Source organism: Dromiciops gliroides, chromosome 2, assembly GCF_019393635.1.
Source record: "Dromiciops gliroides isolate mDroGli1 chromosome 2, mDroGli1.pri, whole genome shotgun sequence".
NCBI classification, from domain to species: Eukaryota; Metazoa; Chordata; class Mammalia; order Microbiotheria; family Microbiotheriidae; genus Dromiciops; species Dromiciops gliroides.
In genome coordinates, this window is record NC_057862.1 from 148846406 (window position 1) to 148863514 (window position 17109).

The window sequence follows — 17109 nt, forward strand, 5'->3', positions numbered from 1 at the left end:
TGCTCTTAGAGAGAATCTATTGGGGCAATTGGTGGCCACAGCTTGGGCCCTGTGGTAGGAAGGTGTGGGGTGGAAATCATAGGGAAGTTTTGTTTTCTGAACTTGAGACGCAGATGGAAAACAGATCTTATTTATGACTGGAATCATACCTTTGCTCCCCTCAGCACACACATCCTACTCTATCTACCCTGTGCCATTTGGAAGCCTGCTCTAACCCCCTCTGTGCCCCTCAAGAGCTCAGTCCCAACTCTCACATGGCGTAAGGGGGCACTGGCCCCAGCTTCTTCTGAGCCCTCTAGTAAATCTGCCCAGTGATCATGTCTGTGAGCATGCGTGTGCATGTGTGTGTGCGCACGTATACACATGTGCAGCCAAACTTACCAGGAGGTAGAGTAAGCAGCTGCCTACGTGGCTCAAAAAAATGGTGGCATATGAATGGGATGGAATATTATTGATCTGTAAGAAGTGACCGAGATGAAAAATTCAGAAAACCTTGGATAGATTCGTATGAACTGATGCAAACGGAACCAGGGGGGAATAATTGTGAGATGGCAACAAAAATGTAAAGGAAAACAATATACAAAGATTTCAGAATGCTGATTATTTGAGTCACCAATCATAAGATCTGATAGACTGATGGTTAGTGATATGCGAGGCAGAGAAGTCCTCAGTATAGAATAAGCTATACTACTTCTTAGTACAGAAATCTGTTGTGCCTTGTTCAATAAGGTATATGTTGTCAGCTCCAGATTTTGAAAATGTTTATTGCTGGCAGATATAGTGAAGGGGCAGGGCAGGGGAGGCTTTCTTCCTAGAGAAGAGGCAGAGCTCCCTGGTGCAAGAGGCAATTGACAGAATCATAAGATCATAGATTTTGAACCATATATTCAAACCATCTTCCTCCCCCAAACTATTTTACAGATGAGGACCGAGAGAGGTTAAGCCCAAGGTCACACAGGAACTAGATGTCAGAGACAGGATTTGAGTCCAGGTCTTCCGACTCCAAATCCATTGAGGTCCAAGACAGAGTTCAGGAGTTAACCAAATCCTAGGCAAGGAACAATAAAGTCAATCTCAGCAGCTGGCCCAAAGAAGACCCCCCCAAGAAAGGAAGCAGCAGACAATAGCAAGATGGTCAGCAAGTCAACTCCACCAGTGGTCTTTTACAGTAGCAACATGCTCCCTCCTTGCCCCTGGACACTGCAGGTTCCTGGAGACCATTACCTGATTTTCCACACCTGATAGGGTATGTCCACATGAGAGAATTTATGGACATGCATGCAACATGACAGCATATATGTGTATGTTCACATGAGAGAGGATACAGACACACATTCAACTAGATCTGGAATGAGAAGACCAGGTGCCAGTTCCTTCATTGATTCATGTGTTACTACTTTGACCAAGTCACCTCACTTTTCTGGGTATCAGTTTCCTTATCTGTGAAATGAGAGGGTTGGATTAGATGGGCTCCAAGTTTCCTCTCAGCTCTAACGTTTCTATGATCCTATAAGAAGTGAAATCTAAACAAAGTTCTGTGGGAAGGAATCCCACAATACAGTGGCACTCAAGAAATATGTCTGTATCAGTTTTCTTAAGAGCCTCACTACCACTGTGATCTATGGCAGGGGTCAGAAAAATATTACCAAGGGGGCAAATCCAGCCCACTGCTGTGTTGGTTTTTTATTTTTTTAATAGCTGGGGAGCTAAAATGGTTTTTATATTTTAAAACATATTTTGAAATGTAAAAATCATTCTGAGTTTATAGACTATACAAAAATGGGCAGCAGGATGAATTTTGCCCCTGTGCCATAGTTTGCCCACCCCTCCATAGATAATGGTGGTAATGGGGCTCTTAAGAACCCTCATGAATCTAGATTTGGCCCAAGAACTGTAGTTTATTGACCCCTTGTCTATGGGGACCATATTTTCCAAACCCAAACCAACAAAAGATATTCCTTTTGCAATCTTTTCTTGAAATTTTGCCTGTTCTTCATATATGCATCAAATGGTATAGCATCTAAATTTTTGAAGGAAAAACTGAATAAGTTACAAGAAGAAATAGACAATAAAACTACTAGTGGGGAACCTCAACTTTCCCCTCTCAGAACTAGATAAATCTAACAACAACAAAAAAAAAAAAAAAGAAGAAAGAAAGTTTGTCTGTTCTAGAAAGCTAGAGACATATGACCATCATATGGTCACTAAATCCAGGTCTAGAGCTTAACCAGCCATTTTTGGTTTTGCTAGGTATGGTTCTCCCTCAGCACCTTAGTGAACTGTGGGGTGTGGCCCCATCCATTGGAATATTCCAGGTCTGAACATGTCATTCTCCTATTCAAGAAGCTTCATTGGCTTCTTATTACCTCTAAAATAAAGTGTAAATCCCTCTGTTTGGCATTTAAACCACTTCACAATCTGGCTCCAGCCTGGCTTTCCAGACTGATAAGATATTATTCCCCTTTGTGCACTCTAAATTCCAGCCAAATTAGTCCACTTGCACTTCCCTGCATGCGACTCATCCTTTATTCCCTGCATCTCCTTATTCTCTGCCTGGGCATCAGACTAATCCCCCATGCCTGGAATTCTCTCTCTCCCCACTTCTGTTTCTTGGAACCACCACCTCCCTTCAACTCAGTGGTCCCCTCCTTCAAGAGGCCCTTCCTGATTTCCCCCATTTGTTAGTACCCCTGCCAAATCACTGCTTGTTGTATGCATATCTGTGTACATGTTGTATCCCCCTGTTAGAATTTAAGCTCCCCAAGGGCATTTCTGTGTCTGTCTTCCCAATGCCTAGCATAATTCCTGACACATAGCAGGTGCTTAATAAATTCTAGTTGATTGATTGATTCCCCTTTCTACCATCCCCCTCACTGTGAAATGGTAGGTCCCCCAGTACCCTCCTCCAATCCAACCTTGACCACGATAGGGGTCCCTCCCCCTCAGAACTGTAGAGGGCATGTTGGCTGATTTCCTCCTCTCTGTGCCCTCATCCTGGCAAAACTGGTGCTCCTCTGGAAAGGAGGGGCTGAATCTATTTCCAGTATCTGTGACCACACTCTGACCTGAGGGGTCTGGCTTGTATCATAGCCTGGGGAACTCCTGTTTTGTACATGAACCAAGAGATCCTGCCGCATGTGGGCAACCAACTGAAAGCAGGGGAATTTGTAAGAGACCAGTTACATATAACTGCCCATCTCTAAGTGTCTGGAGTGTTGAGCTCCAGGTCCTCAACTCCTGAGCCAGGTCTCAACACAGGGTCAGGTTGGGGACAGACAGAGGAGAATTCTGTTTACACTCTGGCCTGAAGAGTCTATTTCTTACTAGATTAGATTATAAAGTCCTCGAGAGCAGGAGCTGTCTTTTGCCTCTTTTTTTATTCTTAGCACTTAGCACAGTGCCTGGCACATAGTAAGCACTTGATAAATATTTACTGAATTGCCATGAGATGTCCCTTCCCACCAAGTGTCTGGGAGGAATCTCCAAATTTCAAACTCTTCCTCTTAGATGGTGGCTAGATGGCATAGTGGATAGAGCGCCAGACCTGAAGTCAAGAACCTTGCTTCAGACACTTTCTAGCCTTGTGACTGAATAAATCACTTAACCCCTCTTTGTCTCAGTTTTCTCATTTGTAAACTGGAAGAGTTAGACTTGATGGCTCTAGGCTCTAAATCTATGATATTATGATCAATTCTAGGGGAAACCCCACACATGCTTCCTCCCAGGGAGAGAAGAAGAATGTTGGTGAGGAGGTGTGGGGGACTGTGAGGCAATGGCGAGGTGGAAAGGAATTTACAGCTGCATGGGAATAGAGACCATGGTCTTTTGAATTCTCTTTTTAAAAAAACAAAGGATATTGTGTGTAGAGGCAGGGCGAGATTGTCTTGAATTTCATCTGTGAGCGAACCCTCCATCTTGATCAAACACAGCCACTGGGAAAGATGGAGGTCTTGTCTACAGAATTCTGTGGCCTCCACCTGAAACCACCTCCCTTCCCCGTCCTGCCCAATTCTAACCCTGGCCATAATCTGCTAATTCCAGACCTGGCAGCCCCACAGCCAGCCCAGCCCGGCATCAGGTTTGCATCAAAGCCTGCACCAGGCCAAAAGCCATGACTGTCGATCTTGTCAAACATCTGACTCAAGTTCTACGTCCCTGCTGGAGGGCATGAAGGAAAGTGGCCTGGGGAGAAAGGAGCTAGGGGGCGGCCAGCATGTAATGGGGTGAAAAAACAAAAAAGAAAAAGAAAAAAAACCCTGGACTCTGAGATAGAAAACCTAAGTGTCTCTGGCTCCTTGCTCTGTCCCAGACTAGCTGTGTGACTTTGGACAGGTCACTCGACCCCTCTGGCTCCAAGTTTTGTTATTGATGAAATTAGAGGGCTGGATCTCCAAACATCCCTTCCAGCTCTGACATCCTAGTATTCTATGACTCTGTGTCTCTCAGAGAAACTGCCAACAGCACAGAGGGGGGAGAAGTAGAGTGCTCCAAAGAGTTTGGTGTCCAAGAGAGAGGCCTGAGGCAGCAATGTCTGACTGAGATTGGAATCTGAGACCGAGAGATGGGGTCAGAGATGGGATGGGGCCAGACACTGAGCCACGGTCAGGAGTCAATCAATACATGACCCTTTCCTCCTTCACACATAGTCAACCCCTCCCTGGCTGTTGGAGAGACATGCAGATGTCAGGCAGCTGGAGGGATGGGGAAGTGGCTAATGGATGCTTTCATGGCTTGAACAAATGTGGGGGAGGGAGAGAGAGTGGGAATGACCTATCCCAGCCTTGCTGATGCCTGCAGGAGTCCTCACCCCTTCTGCCTCAGTTTCCCTTTGCTTTGAAACCATCCTCTCTCCTGCAGCCTCTGCCACGGGATCATCATCATGATATTACTGATTCTTTTGGGCCAGGAGGCTAAATACCCCCAAATCCAACCTTCCATGGGAAACCATGTGACCACTTTTGTGTGTCCTGATTATTTCCCTTGAAAGGTGAAGTGGCTGCTGTTTCTTCCTCCTGTTCACCTATAACTTCCCTTTTCTATATTTGTTGTATAGAGCCTGTCTAAGGTGGGTTATAGGGGCTGGATGAGCCCTGGATATCTGAGAAGGGACTGAGCCAATGATTGTCTCTGACTATCGGGAACCATCCAGTGACCATCCAACAACCATCCAGATGAATTCTAGTGCTCATCCTGCTTCCAACTATTGCCTGGAAATCTCAGTCACCATCAATCACTCTCCACTTCAGTAACCCAACCTCCTCTTCTTCCCTTGGGTAAGGCCTCCATACAGGGGATGAGGGATTTTCAGGTCAGCTACCTGTGGCCTAAAGCCCACTTCTAATTAACTCTCTCTCTGCCACAGAGCTGGAAGAGGTTGGAGCCTCCAGATCTTGGATGATGTTTGGTTTTGGCCTGTTTAGAGACTGGATGGTGGAAAGGGCTGTAGAAAGCATCTAGTTTAACCCCTATAATTTTAGTCTTTTTTTTTTTTTGGTAGGGCAGTGAGGGTTAAGTGACTTGCCCAGGGTCACACAGATAGTAAGTATCAAGTGTCTGAGGCTGGATTTTAACTCAGTTCCTCCTGAATCCAAGGCCAGTGCTTTCTAGCTGCCCCCTTAACCCCTTTAATTTTATAGATGAGGAAACTGAGGCACAGAGAAGTTAAGCAACTTGTACAAGGTCACATAATTTATAAAGATATGAGGCAGGATTTGAACTCAGGTTCTCCTGGCACCAAGCCCTAAATCTATAATGCTATGAACCAGATTTTGTTGGTTTGGTTTTTGGTTTGTTGTTTTTTTTACCCCATGCCCAGGGCTCTTTCCATTGTACCATCCTGTCTTCGATGAGCGTACCTGTGATCCTAACATATTACCACCCACCATCCCTTGCCCCACCCAGGCTATAATCTCTTTCCTTTCTTCCCAGAAGAGACTATAGCCTCAAGGGAACAAAACTCAGGTCTGAACAAAGGACAAAGTGTTACACATTTGCAGGCATCAGTCTCATGAATGCTGCTTCCTTCATGTGGGCCCTGGACCACCCATCCCACTCCCACCTCCTTCCAAAAGTGGCGATAGAGCCATTCCTTTCTCTGGCTCAATGGCCTCACTCGGCTGCCCTGCTTTGGCAAGGAGGAAAAGGGACCCTTAGAGATACATAGTGGGCTGATCCTCCAGCATTCAGAAAGGTTCTCAGACTGAGGTAGAGAGGATTAGGAAATGCTGATGAGGATCACAGGTCCCTGAGACTGAAGCAACTGATTGTCAGTGCTGACTGAGAGTTTGATGCTTGGAAGCCTTGGCTGCCACATCTTTATGTAATGTTCAGGGTCACTGGCCAAGGGCCTGGGAGCCAAAGGAGAGACAGGCCAGGGACCTTAAGCAAGGAATAAAGGGGAATGTGGCTTGGGACCCCAGAGAGGAACCACGTATTTCTGCCTCCCCAAACCTTTGATTTCACTGTTTCCACCTACCTTCCTTTCTCTCTGACAATTCAAATCCTTCAAGACTCATGTCAGATCCTGCTTTCTTTGGGAAGTCTTCCCAGCCAATAGGGACCTCTCCCCGCTCTGACCCCAGATATCCTGACTCTCAGATCAGCAAGGGAGAAGGACGTAGTGTTTCTGACCCTCATTTGGTACCAAATGCCTGAAGCCCTTCATTCTTTTCTTCTTTTCTTTCTTTCTTTCTTTCTTTCTTTCTTTCTTTCTTTCTTTCTTTCTTTCTTTTTTTTTGGGGGGGGCAATGGGGGTTAAGTGACTTGCCCAGGGTCACATAGCTAGTAAGTGTCAAGTGTCTGAGGCTGGATTTGAACTCAGGTACTTCTGAATCCAGGGCCAGTGCTCTATCCACTGTGCCACCTAGCTGCCCCCCCCTTCATTATGTTTAATGTATGTATCTTGGTGGAAAAAAACTTCTTCAGAAGGGAGATGATTTCTACTTTTGGATCAGTCCTCCTCCTAGGCATCCCTACATACTCATGGATTGATTAAACCCAAGAGGTTAGGGAGGAACAGTGAACTAAATCCCAAGAATCTCTACCCCTGGTCTAGTATTCCAGAAATGAGCTTGACTGGCTCTAGGAAAGTCATGTTGCCCTAGGCAGAAAAGAGAGAGCAGGTTAATAGGGAAGATGGTGAGGGGGGCAGAGAGGGACACTCATCTGTGAGCCTTAATTTCCTGATATGCAAAATGGGATAATGATGTACATTCCCTACTTCAAAGAGTGGTTGTTAGGAAAGTACTTTGTGAACTTTAAGATCATTGAAATGTGAGTTACCGTTGACAGTGTCATCATCATTCACTTAATCCTATGGCCTCCTCAGGTCCATATGGGGCCAGGATGCTTAGCTCTGGGGTCCCCGTCTTATATCTCTGAAAATTCCATTCTCTCACTTCTGTGATTATGAAGCAAAGATGTCAGTGTTTGAGGGATGGTCCAGAGCTTTATCAAAAGTCATTATTCTCCAAGAGGCTACAGATCACCACTATATTCATCCCAATGAGGAAAATCTTCCCAGAATTATGTTTGCTGTACTGATTTAAACGGTCCCTTGCAAAAGAAAGAGCACTGGACTGGATTTGCCTATCATATATCTCATTTTTCTCTTGGTCTGGGGAGAGATGGTTAAGTAATCAGTGGTTAGGTCAGAACATGGGCTGAGCACCCACCCAACCGGCTGCCATGCAATCTAAAAGTTTCTTGATAGGCTGCTCCTGAAATTGAGATAGAGACTGGTGAGCTCTGGTCAGAGGGTGTAGGTGGAGAAAAATGGAAACGCATCCCTGGGAAATGGATTAGATAAACTAGACCCAGAAGCAGATGAACAGCTTCCCCGTGTTCAGTAAACCAGAGAACACAAACTGCTGGGGAAAAAACTCAAGAGAATGAACTACACAAAACCCACAATAATGTCAATAAAGGCAATGCTAAAAAGCAGCTGGTCTCAGCAATGACCAGTCTTAGTTCCAGAGGACAAATGATGAAACATACTTCCCTCCTCAGGAGAGAGGTAAAGTTGGCTGGGTATGGAATATTACTTAAGCCATAGATAGTCAATGTACTGATTGGTTTGATTTAACTGTTTTTCTTTGTAACAAAAGGAAGGTTTTTGAGGTGGGGGAGGAGAATTAGGGACCCTTCCCAATGTTGTTGCATATATTTATGAAAGAGTGAATAAACCAAAATCCATCAATAAAATATTTTTTTAAATAAAAGGAATACTATAAAAGTGTATAAAGCCCCATTGAGACTTTGGGGATGGCTATATCTGCATCGGGAAGTGCCAGGAAAGTGGAAAAAACAAAGAATTTTAAGCAGGAGGGGCTAGGGGTCCCTTTGGCACTGTCTCTGAACCTTTTCCCCATTCATTAACCCTCATAAAGGGACAGAAAAGGCCCAGGATTCAAAAACTGAAGCCGAAAGCCCAGAACTGTTTGGAAGTTATTAGGCAAATAACCATTACTCCTGCTAGGGAGACTCAACTAAGACTGAAAGGAAAAAGATGGGAGAACTCTAAAGAGATGCTTTTTTCTGGTCCCAACCATGGGTTTCTATCCTTTTCTAAAAGAATTGTAGCAAGAAAAAGCATATAAAAATAAAAACAAAACTAGCTTATGAGCTTCATAATACACCCATTCTTCTCTTGAGAAAGAGATAGCAAAGTATTTCAGATGAGTCAGAAGATGGAGGTGGCAAATGATGCCCAGCCCAACTGTGTCTAGCCAAGCAGTATCTAGTGGAGACTACGTGTCTAATTGAAAATCATACAACCAAGCAGCATCCAGCAGAACAGAAAGGAAACTGAGTTTGACAGAAGTTGAGTAGTGTCCTGTGGTTCACAATATACGATTGTATAAATTTGATGATATAAATATATATGGCATATATTCTATCATATGTCATGATATATCATTGTCCTGAGTTGAGTAGTGTCTTATAGCTCAGAATCCATTCAAAGAGTTTTGTTCTTCCATGGATGTGTCCTGAACGTGGGGCTCTCCATGCATCCATGCATCCATACATCCATACATCCATACATCCATCTAATCTATCTATCTACATACATATATATATGTTCCTTTTGTATATGATCCTCTACATATTCCTTGTACGTGTCTACCCTTCCCAATGTTGTTGCATGTATTTATGAGTGTATTCCATATTTGTAGGAGAAATACCTTGTTGCTGATTTTTCTTCTTTTTGTGAAGCAATCAGGGTTAAATGACTTGCCCAAGGTCACAAAGCTGAGTGTCAAGTGTCTGAGGATGGATTTGAATGCAAGTCCTCCTGACTCCTGGGATGGTGCTCTATCCACTGTGCCACCTAGCTGTCTCTGTTGTTGATTTTCTAATGCCATTACATTAAGATTCTTTGCTTTAAACCCACTGTTTCCTCAGGCTGTTCATTAAAGGTAAACCCATCAGTGAGGGCTTATGAGCTATTGATTAGGGAATGTACACCTTCAGAATACCAGAGGACTCAAATGGATCTATAATTTCATTGATTGAAGACTTTCTTCAACAGTGTGGATTGGGGACTCATCCTCGTTTGCCCATCTTAAGCAGCTATCATCCACATCCTCCCAAAGTTCCTCAGATGGAGTCCAGCCAGGGCTGGAGGAGCCTTCCTCACTTCTTGCTGACCTCAGGAAGATACCAGCAGAGCATTCTGTATGTCTACCTGTCATCCCTTGCTCTCTCCCTATAACCCTTCTTTGGTGACATCCTTTACTCCTGCTCTTCTTTAGAGTTCCTCAGTAGTTATAGGTTGCAGCCTGCTCTCCCCCGCTCCCCATGCATCTCTCCATCATCCTCTGTGTCATGCTCATCTCTAGTTTTTTGGAGCCAGTGATGTTCCAGGTCTCACTGCCAAACAACAATACTGGCAAAATGTTTGTATTGAAAAGACATGTCTTTGCTTTTAGGGAAAGCTTGGTGTCAGTACAAGGGCTTTGCAATTTCCCCAAAGCAATACAGCCACTCTCCTCTTCCATCTCCTGTTCCTCTGAGCCCAACTCATCTGAGGTCCATCTGCACTATCTGTTTCATATATACATCTGCTTGGACAAAATTTCTTTCATATGCATGTTGAAATCTGGGCAGTAGACATTCTTTATCCTTAAGGTCTTTTCCTGTGTGGGTGGACAAGCCAAACTCCTTTGAGCAACTACAAGTCTCTTCCAGAAGACTCTGCAATGTCTTGGAGCTTGATACAATCAACACAATGTCATAGAAAAATAGGAGCATCTGGAGTATCTCATCATCAACTGAGAATCCTTCTTCAACCTGAACTTTATGCTGGATCTCCTCCATTACAGTGGCAAAGAGTTTGGGTTATAGAGCTGGCATTTCTGTTATAGCCCTTCATGGTTTGCAAAGCACTTTACATAGGTTATCTTATTTGATCTTCACAATAATTCTGTGATGTAGGTGCAATTATTATCTCTGTTTTATAGATGTGGAAACTGGAGCTGAAAGACAATACCTGCCTTGTCCAGGATCGTGCAGCTGATAATTGTCTGAGGCAGAATTTGAATTCAGGTCTTCATTACTCCAAATCTAGTGCTCTATCTACTGTGTTATACATTATCCTATTTTATCCTTCACTAGATATTTATGATTGTAGGGTCACTGGAGAGGGTTATTTCTGTTATTAAATCTTCAAAGGAATCCTGAATGATCTTGATTTATGGATAGGAGACACCTTGCTTTAAAAGAGCCTATAAAGGGGGGCAGCTAAGTGGCACAGTGGATAACGCACCGGCTCTGGATTCAGGACTCCCTGAGTTCAAATCCGGCCTCAGACACTTGACACTTAACTAGCTGTGTGACCCTGGGCAAGTCACTTAACCCTCATTGCCCTGCCCCCCAAAAAAAAACAACACACAAAAAAAAGAGCCTATAAAACTGAGTTCTGCATTTTGTTTTACTGAGTGAAATGCTTTTTCATAATTAACAAACAATAAACATTATAGGACCCATTCTCTACATCTCTCAGTGAATTGTAAGATGATGAAGATATGGTCCATCATTGAGTATGTGAATAAATATATACATATAGCTAGATAGAGATATATGGAGATAGAGATATAAACATTTTTATTTAAAATTTTGAGTTCCAAATTCTATCACTCCCTCTCTCTCTCCCTTCCCTTCCCCTCTCCCTGAGTCGGTAAGCAAACAGATATAAGTTATACATATGCAATTATGTTAAACATTTCCATAGTAGTCATTTTGTACTCAAATAAAAGGAAAAAAGAAAGAAAGTGAAAAATAGCATGCTTCAGTCTATTCAACCAATATCAGTTCTTTCTTTGGAGGTGGATAGTATGCTTCATCATTAGTCCTTTGGGATTGTCTTGGATCATTGTACTGCTGAGAATAGCTAAGTCATTCACAGTTCTTCATCAAACAATATTGCTGTCTCTGTGCACAACATTCTCCTAATTCTATTCACTTCACTATATGTCAGTTCATATAAGTTGTTCCAGGCATTTCTGAAATTGTCCTGTTTGTCATTTCTTATAGCACAATAATATTCCATCATCATCATATACCACAGCTTGTTTAGCCATTCCCCAACTGATGGACATTGTTTTGATTTCTAATTCTTAGCCAGCACAAAAAGAGCTGCTATAAATATTTTTGCACAAATAGGTAATTTTCTCTTTTGGGGGATGTCTTTGGGATATAAACATAACAGTGGTATTGCTGGATCAAAGGGTATACACAGTTTTATAGCCCTTTAAACATAGTCCCAACTTGCTTTCCAGAATGGTTGGATCTGTTGACAACTCCACCAACATTGGATTAGTGTCTCAGTTTCCCCACATCCCCTCCAGCATCCACCACTTTCCTTTTTGTCATATTAGCTACACTGAGTATATTTTTCAAAAGCCTCTTTGTTCCCTACTAATGCCTTTATGAAGAATGCCCTTTATTCACATAAAGATGACTCCCATAAAGATTTGTAGAGTTGGGAGAGTTATCTTTCATTTTAGTCTAGTATCTTGTATGTGTTCTTTGCCTTAGGAAAGAAAACCTGGACCAGAGGTGTCAAACTCATGGGTACCAGGAAAACTCCTGAGTGTTGCCAAGCCAGGTTAAAATGTAATCAGAAAAAAATTTTTTAATGTAATAGAATAGTTTGGGGTTCCAATTTTTATCCCTCCTTACTTCCCTCCCCTCCCTCCTGTCTGAGGTGATAAGCAATCAGATATGGGTTATAGATGTGTGATTATGTAAAACATTACCATATTTGTCATTTTGTACAAGAAAACTTAAAAGAGAAAAATGAAAGAAGGTGAAAAATAGCATGCTTCAGTCTAATTCCATCAATATCAGTTCTTTGTTTGGAGGTAGATAGTATGTTTCATCAATAGTCCTTTGGAATTGAGTTGGATCATTGTATCGTTGAGAATACTTAAGTCATTCACAGTTCTTCATCAAACAATATTGCTGTCATTGTGTACAATGTTCTCTTGGTTCCGCTCACTTCACTATACATCATTTCATAAATGTCTTTCCAGGGCTTTCTGAAGTCAATTGGAAAATGTTTAACAAAATAAATAAAAACACAGGGGCAGCTAGATGGTGCAGTGGCCCTGGAGTCAGGAGTACCTGAGTTCAAATCAGGCCTCAGACACTTAACACTTAACACTTACTGTGTGACCCTGGGCAAGTCACTTAACCCCAACTGCCTCACTAAAAAATAAAATAAAATAAAAATAAAAACACAGTGTTGTTCAGTTGTTTCCAGCTCTTTGTGACCCCATTTGGGGTTTTCTTGGCAAGGATACTGGAGTGGTTTGTCATTTCCTTCTCCAGCCCTTTTTACAGATGAGGGAACTTGAGGCAAACAAGGTTAAGTGACTTGCCCATGGTCACCCAGCTAGTAAGTATCTGAGGACAGATTTGAACTCATGAAATGAGTCTTCTTGACTCCAGGAATTCTATCCTCTGTGCCACCCAGAGCCCCCCCCCCCCCGCCCCGCCCCACTCCACCACACTTCAAATACAACATAGATAATGTCAATTTGTGGTTCTCTAAGTCAGTCTGCAGCCTGCAGGGACCTATTTCAGTTTTACTCCTCTACCCTAGACAACTCATTCCTGAGGTATGAATTGCCTATTACACATGGGGAGGCAGAAAGGAAAGAGGCAATAAATGCTAAGTTAGAGCAACATTCTTAGTGGCAGAAGAAGGGAGGAACATGGCTAGGTGGTCCAGTAGATAGTGCTAGGCCTGGAGCCAAGAAGACCTGAGTTCAAATCCAGTATGAAATACTCACTTGCTATGTTACCCTGGACGGGTCCAAGACCTGTTTCTTCAGATACAAAATGGGGATAATAATAACATTTACCTCTTAAGGTAAAGTGTTTAGCACAGTGCCTGGTGCTATGTATATATTATTATCAATCTTGGTAATTTAGGTATTAATTAATCTAGGTTTTTACATTAATTTATGAACATATCATTATTAACCTAGAAAGTCCCACCAGTTCAGGGATCCAGGAGGTCAGGAGACTTAGTCCTGTGATTTGAGTATCTGTGGAATGGAAGGAACACTGAAAGGCCTGAGGACAAAGACAAAGGTCCTCTGGATCATTTCCATTGAGAAGCGCATGTAAATCCTTAAGACTTAAAGCCTAGTGTTGTATTCAAAGTGTGGCTCCCAAACCAACCACTAGTGACTTTAACATTCTATGTTCATTGTTTCTGTCATCATGAACTAATTAATCACAATGTGGTCACCATCATGTAGTCACCATAATGGGCTCACTGCTATGATCTCATACTGAAGTGGTGGATCGAGCTCAGGGCCTATAGTCAAGAACACCTGAGTTCAAATCTGACCTTGGACACTTATTAACTGTGACTTAACCTCTGCCTATAGGTCAGCTAGGTGGCTCCATGGAGAGAGCTCTGGGCCTGGACTCAGGAAAACATCTTCCTGAGTTCAAATTCAGTCTCAATCACTTCTTAGCTGTGTGACCCGGGACAAGTCACTCAACCCTGTTAGCCTCAGTTTCCTCATCTGTAAAATGAGCTGGAGGAGAAAATGGCAAACCACTCCAGTATCTCTGCCAAGAAAACCCCAAATGGGGTCACAGAGAGTCAGACATGAATGAAAAACAATTGAACAACAACAAACCTCTGCCTATTTCCTCAATTGTAAAATGGGAACGATAATAGCCTCTACCTTCCAGGGTTGCTATGAAGATCAAATAAGGTAATAGTTGTAAAAAGCACTTAGCACAGTTCCTAGCACATAGTAGGTGCTATGCTACTGCTTATTCTTTTCCCTACAGTGTTTATTATTCTCACTGTAGTATACTTATTATTATAGTCTTCCCATGTTCACACTGGAGCCAGTAGACACAGCTTTGAATTCTGGCTATAGTACTTACTAGTTGTATGATCATGGATAGGTTACTTAAAATCACTCACCCTCAGTTTTCTTATACACTTGTACTAACTCCTTCACAAGGATGTTGTAAAGAAAGTGCCTTGTAAACCATAAAGTAAGTTATGTGTAAACCATAAGTGAGTTATGTCACCACTTGGCCACCAAGTGATGAAAATTTTTAACAACTTGCTTATCTATTCACTTAGATGGCCTAGAGAATAGACTACTACATTTGGAATGAGGAAGACTTGGGTTCAAATCCTGCCTCAGACATGTCCTAGCTCTGTGACCCTGGGTAAGTCACCTAAATTCTCTGAGTTTCAGTTTCCTCATCTATAAAATGGGGTTGATAATAATAGGACCTCCCTCGACATAGAAACTTATGTAAATGTTGGTTCCCATACTCATGGCACAAAATATTCACCATCTTCTGGGTAGCTCTGCTCCTCATATTCAAGTTCCGTGTCCTTTTTTCTAGGCATGGTTTCCCCATGGGGAGCCTCAGGTGGCTCAGGGTGTGAGACTGTTTTTTCTGGAGCAGGCAAATCTGTGGTGAGATGGCGCCTGGGGTGGTGCCCAGAGCAACTGACCTCCATAACAGTCTTGCTCCCAAGCATGCGTGGGCATTTTATGGGCCAGAGCTGTGGAAAGCTGAGAGTATAAGAAGCATCCCTTGTTCTACCCACACAGTGACCAGGTTGAAAGACTGGCATTGATCAAGATGGCCAGTGTCCCCTTTAGAGGGTCAGAGCTAGGTGTCTTGAAGGCCAATTCTAGGGAGGATCCATTGTAAATTCAGGCTGTAGGGGATTCCTCTTGGACCTCAGTGACTAGTTGCCACTGTCTCCACCAACTAGCCACACAACTAGTAAGCCTCATGAAGTGACTTCAAATCCAGGTCTTCTGACTCCAGATGACTTCATTGCCTTTCCCCCTACACCATGTTGGTAGATCAGGAGAATGTTGTATATATAATTTACCAAGATTTTATCAAAGGAGTTAATAAAGTCTTTCATGCTATCTTTATGAAAATGATGAGAAGATGTGGGTTAGAAGACAGTAAAGTTAAACAGATTGCGAACTGGTTGAATGACCAGATTCAAGGAAGGATCCCGAATGGTTCAATGTCTACTTGAAGGAAGGAGGACTCCATCGAAGTACTTCAGGGATCTGTACTTGACTCAATGCCATCTAATGTTTTTATCAATGACTTGGATAAAGACATATGTAGTAAGCTTATCAGTTCTGAAAGTGATGCAAGACTGAGAGGGATCACTCAGAAATTTCTTGACAGGCTTGTGCATTGGCCTGAAGTCAGGAATCAATGTAAAGTCTTACACTTGGGTTCAAGCAATCAACTTCACAAATAATAGAGGAAGGTGATGTGGCTAGACAGAAGCTTGAAAAAGCTCCATGGGTTTTGATGAACTGCAAACTCAAGTATAAATTAACTAGAGTGCTCACCATAGTGTGCTTGTCTGTTCATCTAGATGGCCCAGAGAATAGAGTACTGAATTTGGAGTCAGGAAGACTTGGGTTCAAATCCTGCCTCAGACATGTCCTAGCTCTATGACTCTGGGCAAGTCATTTAAATTGTCTGAGCTTCAGCTTCCCCATCTGTGAAACAGAGTTGATAGCACTTAGATGTAGCACTTCCCTTATCACATCACTTTGAGGATCAAAGATGCTTTGAGAACCTTATGTAAGTAAGTGTTGGTTATCACACTCAGGCACAAAACATTCACCATCTTCTGGGTGACATCATGGGTGACAGTGTGACATAGCAGCCAAAAAAGGCAAACCTCTGACTCCTCCCTAATTGATTCTCTAATCCACTTCCCATAAGACAAGTCATCTCTTTTCTCCTCAAGCTTCTACCTCTTACCCTCTTAGCTGGTGACTTCCCCTTGTACTTTACTGGAAGAATAAAGACTGTTCTTAGTGAACTCCCCCTTCCTTTCTTTACTTCTCACAACTCTGACATCATTTCCTATTCCCTCCTCCTCGATTCCATCCAACCTCTGATGTAGAGGTGACTTTTCCCTTCATCAATTGGCCAATCACTCTTTTTTTTTTTTTGGCCGAACAATGGGGGTTAAGTGACTTGCCCAGGGTCACACAGCTAGTAAGTGTCAAGTGTCTGAGGCCGGATTTGAACTCAGAGACTCCTGCATCCAGGGCCGGTGCTTTATCCACTGTGCCACTTAGCTGCCCCCAGGCCAATCACTCTTGATCTCACACCCTTCTGTCTCCTTTAGCAGATTGTCCCAACAGTCATCCACCCACCCCCCCAATCAATGATGTCTTCCCACCTAATGGTTCCTCTCTTGTAACCTAAAAATTCCCCCATCTTAAAAAAGAAAAGAACCCTTCTCCAGACCCTGACATTTGCACAAGCCCTATATTGTCCTTCACTCTCACAGCCAATCTCTTAAAACAACAAACTTTTCACAGTCAGTGTCTCCTGCTCACTCACGACTTCCTACCCTTTACATGATCTGGTTTCCCATCTCATCATTCAATCAAAACCATTCTCTCCAAAGTTATGAATGATCTTTTATTTGCCAGGCTTGATGACCTTTTCTCAGCCCTCACGTTTTTTGAGCATTTTACCCTGTTGACCCAGCCCCATTCTCCTAGATCCTCTCTTTTCTCTGGGTTTTGATGACTGTTCTCTCTTTATTCTCCTACCTGT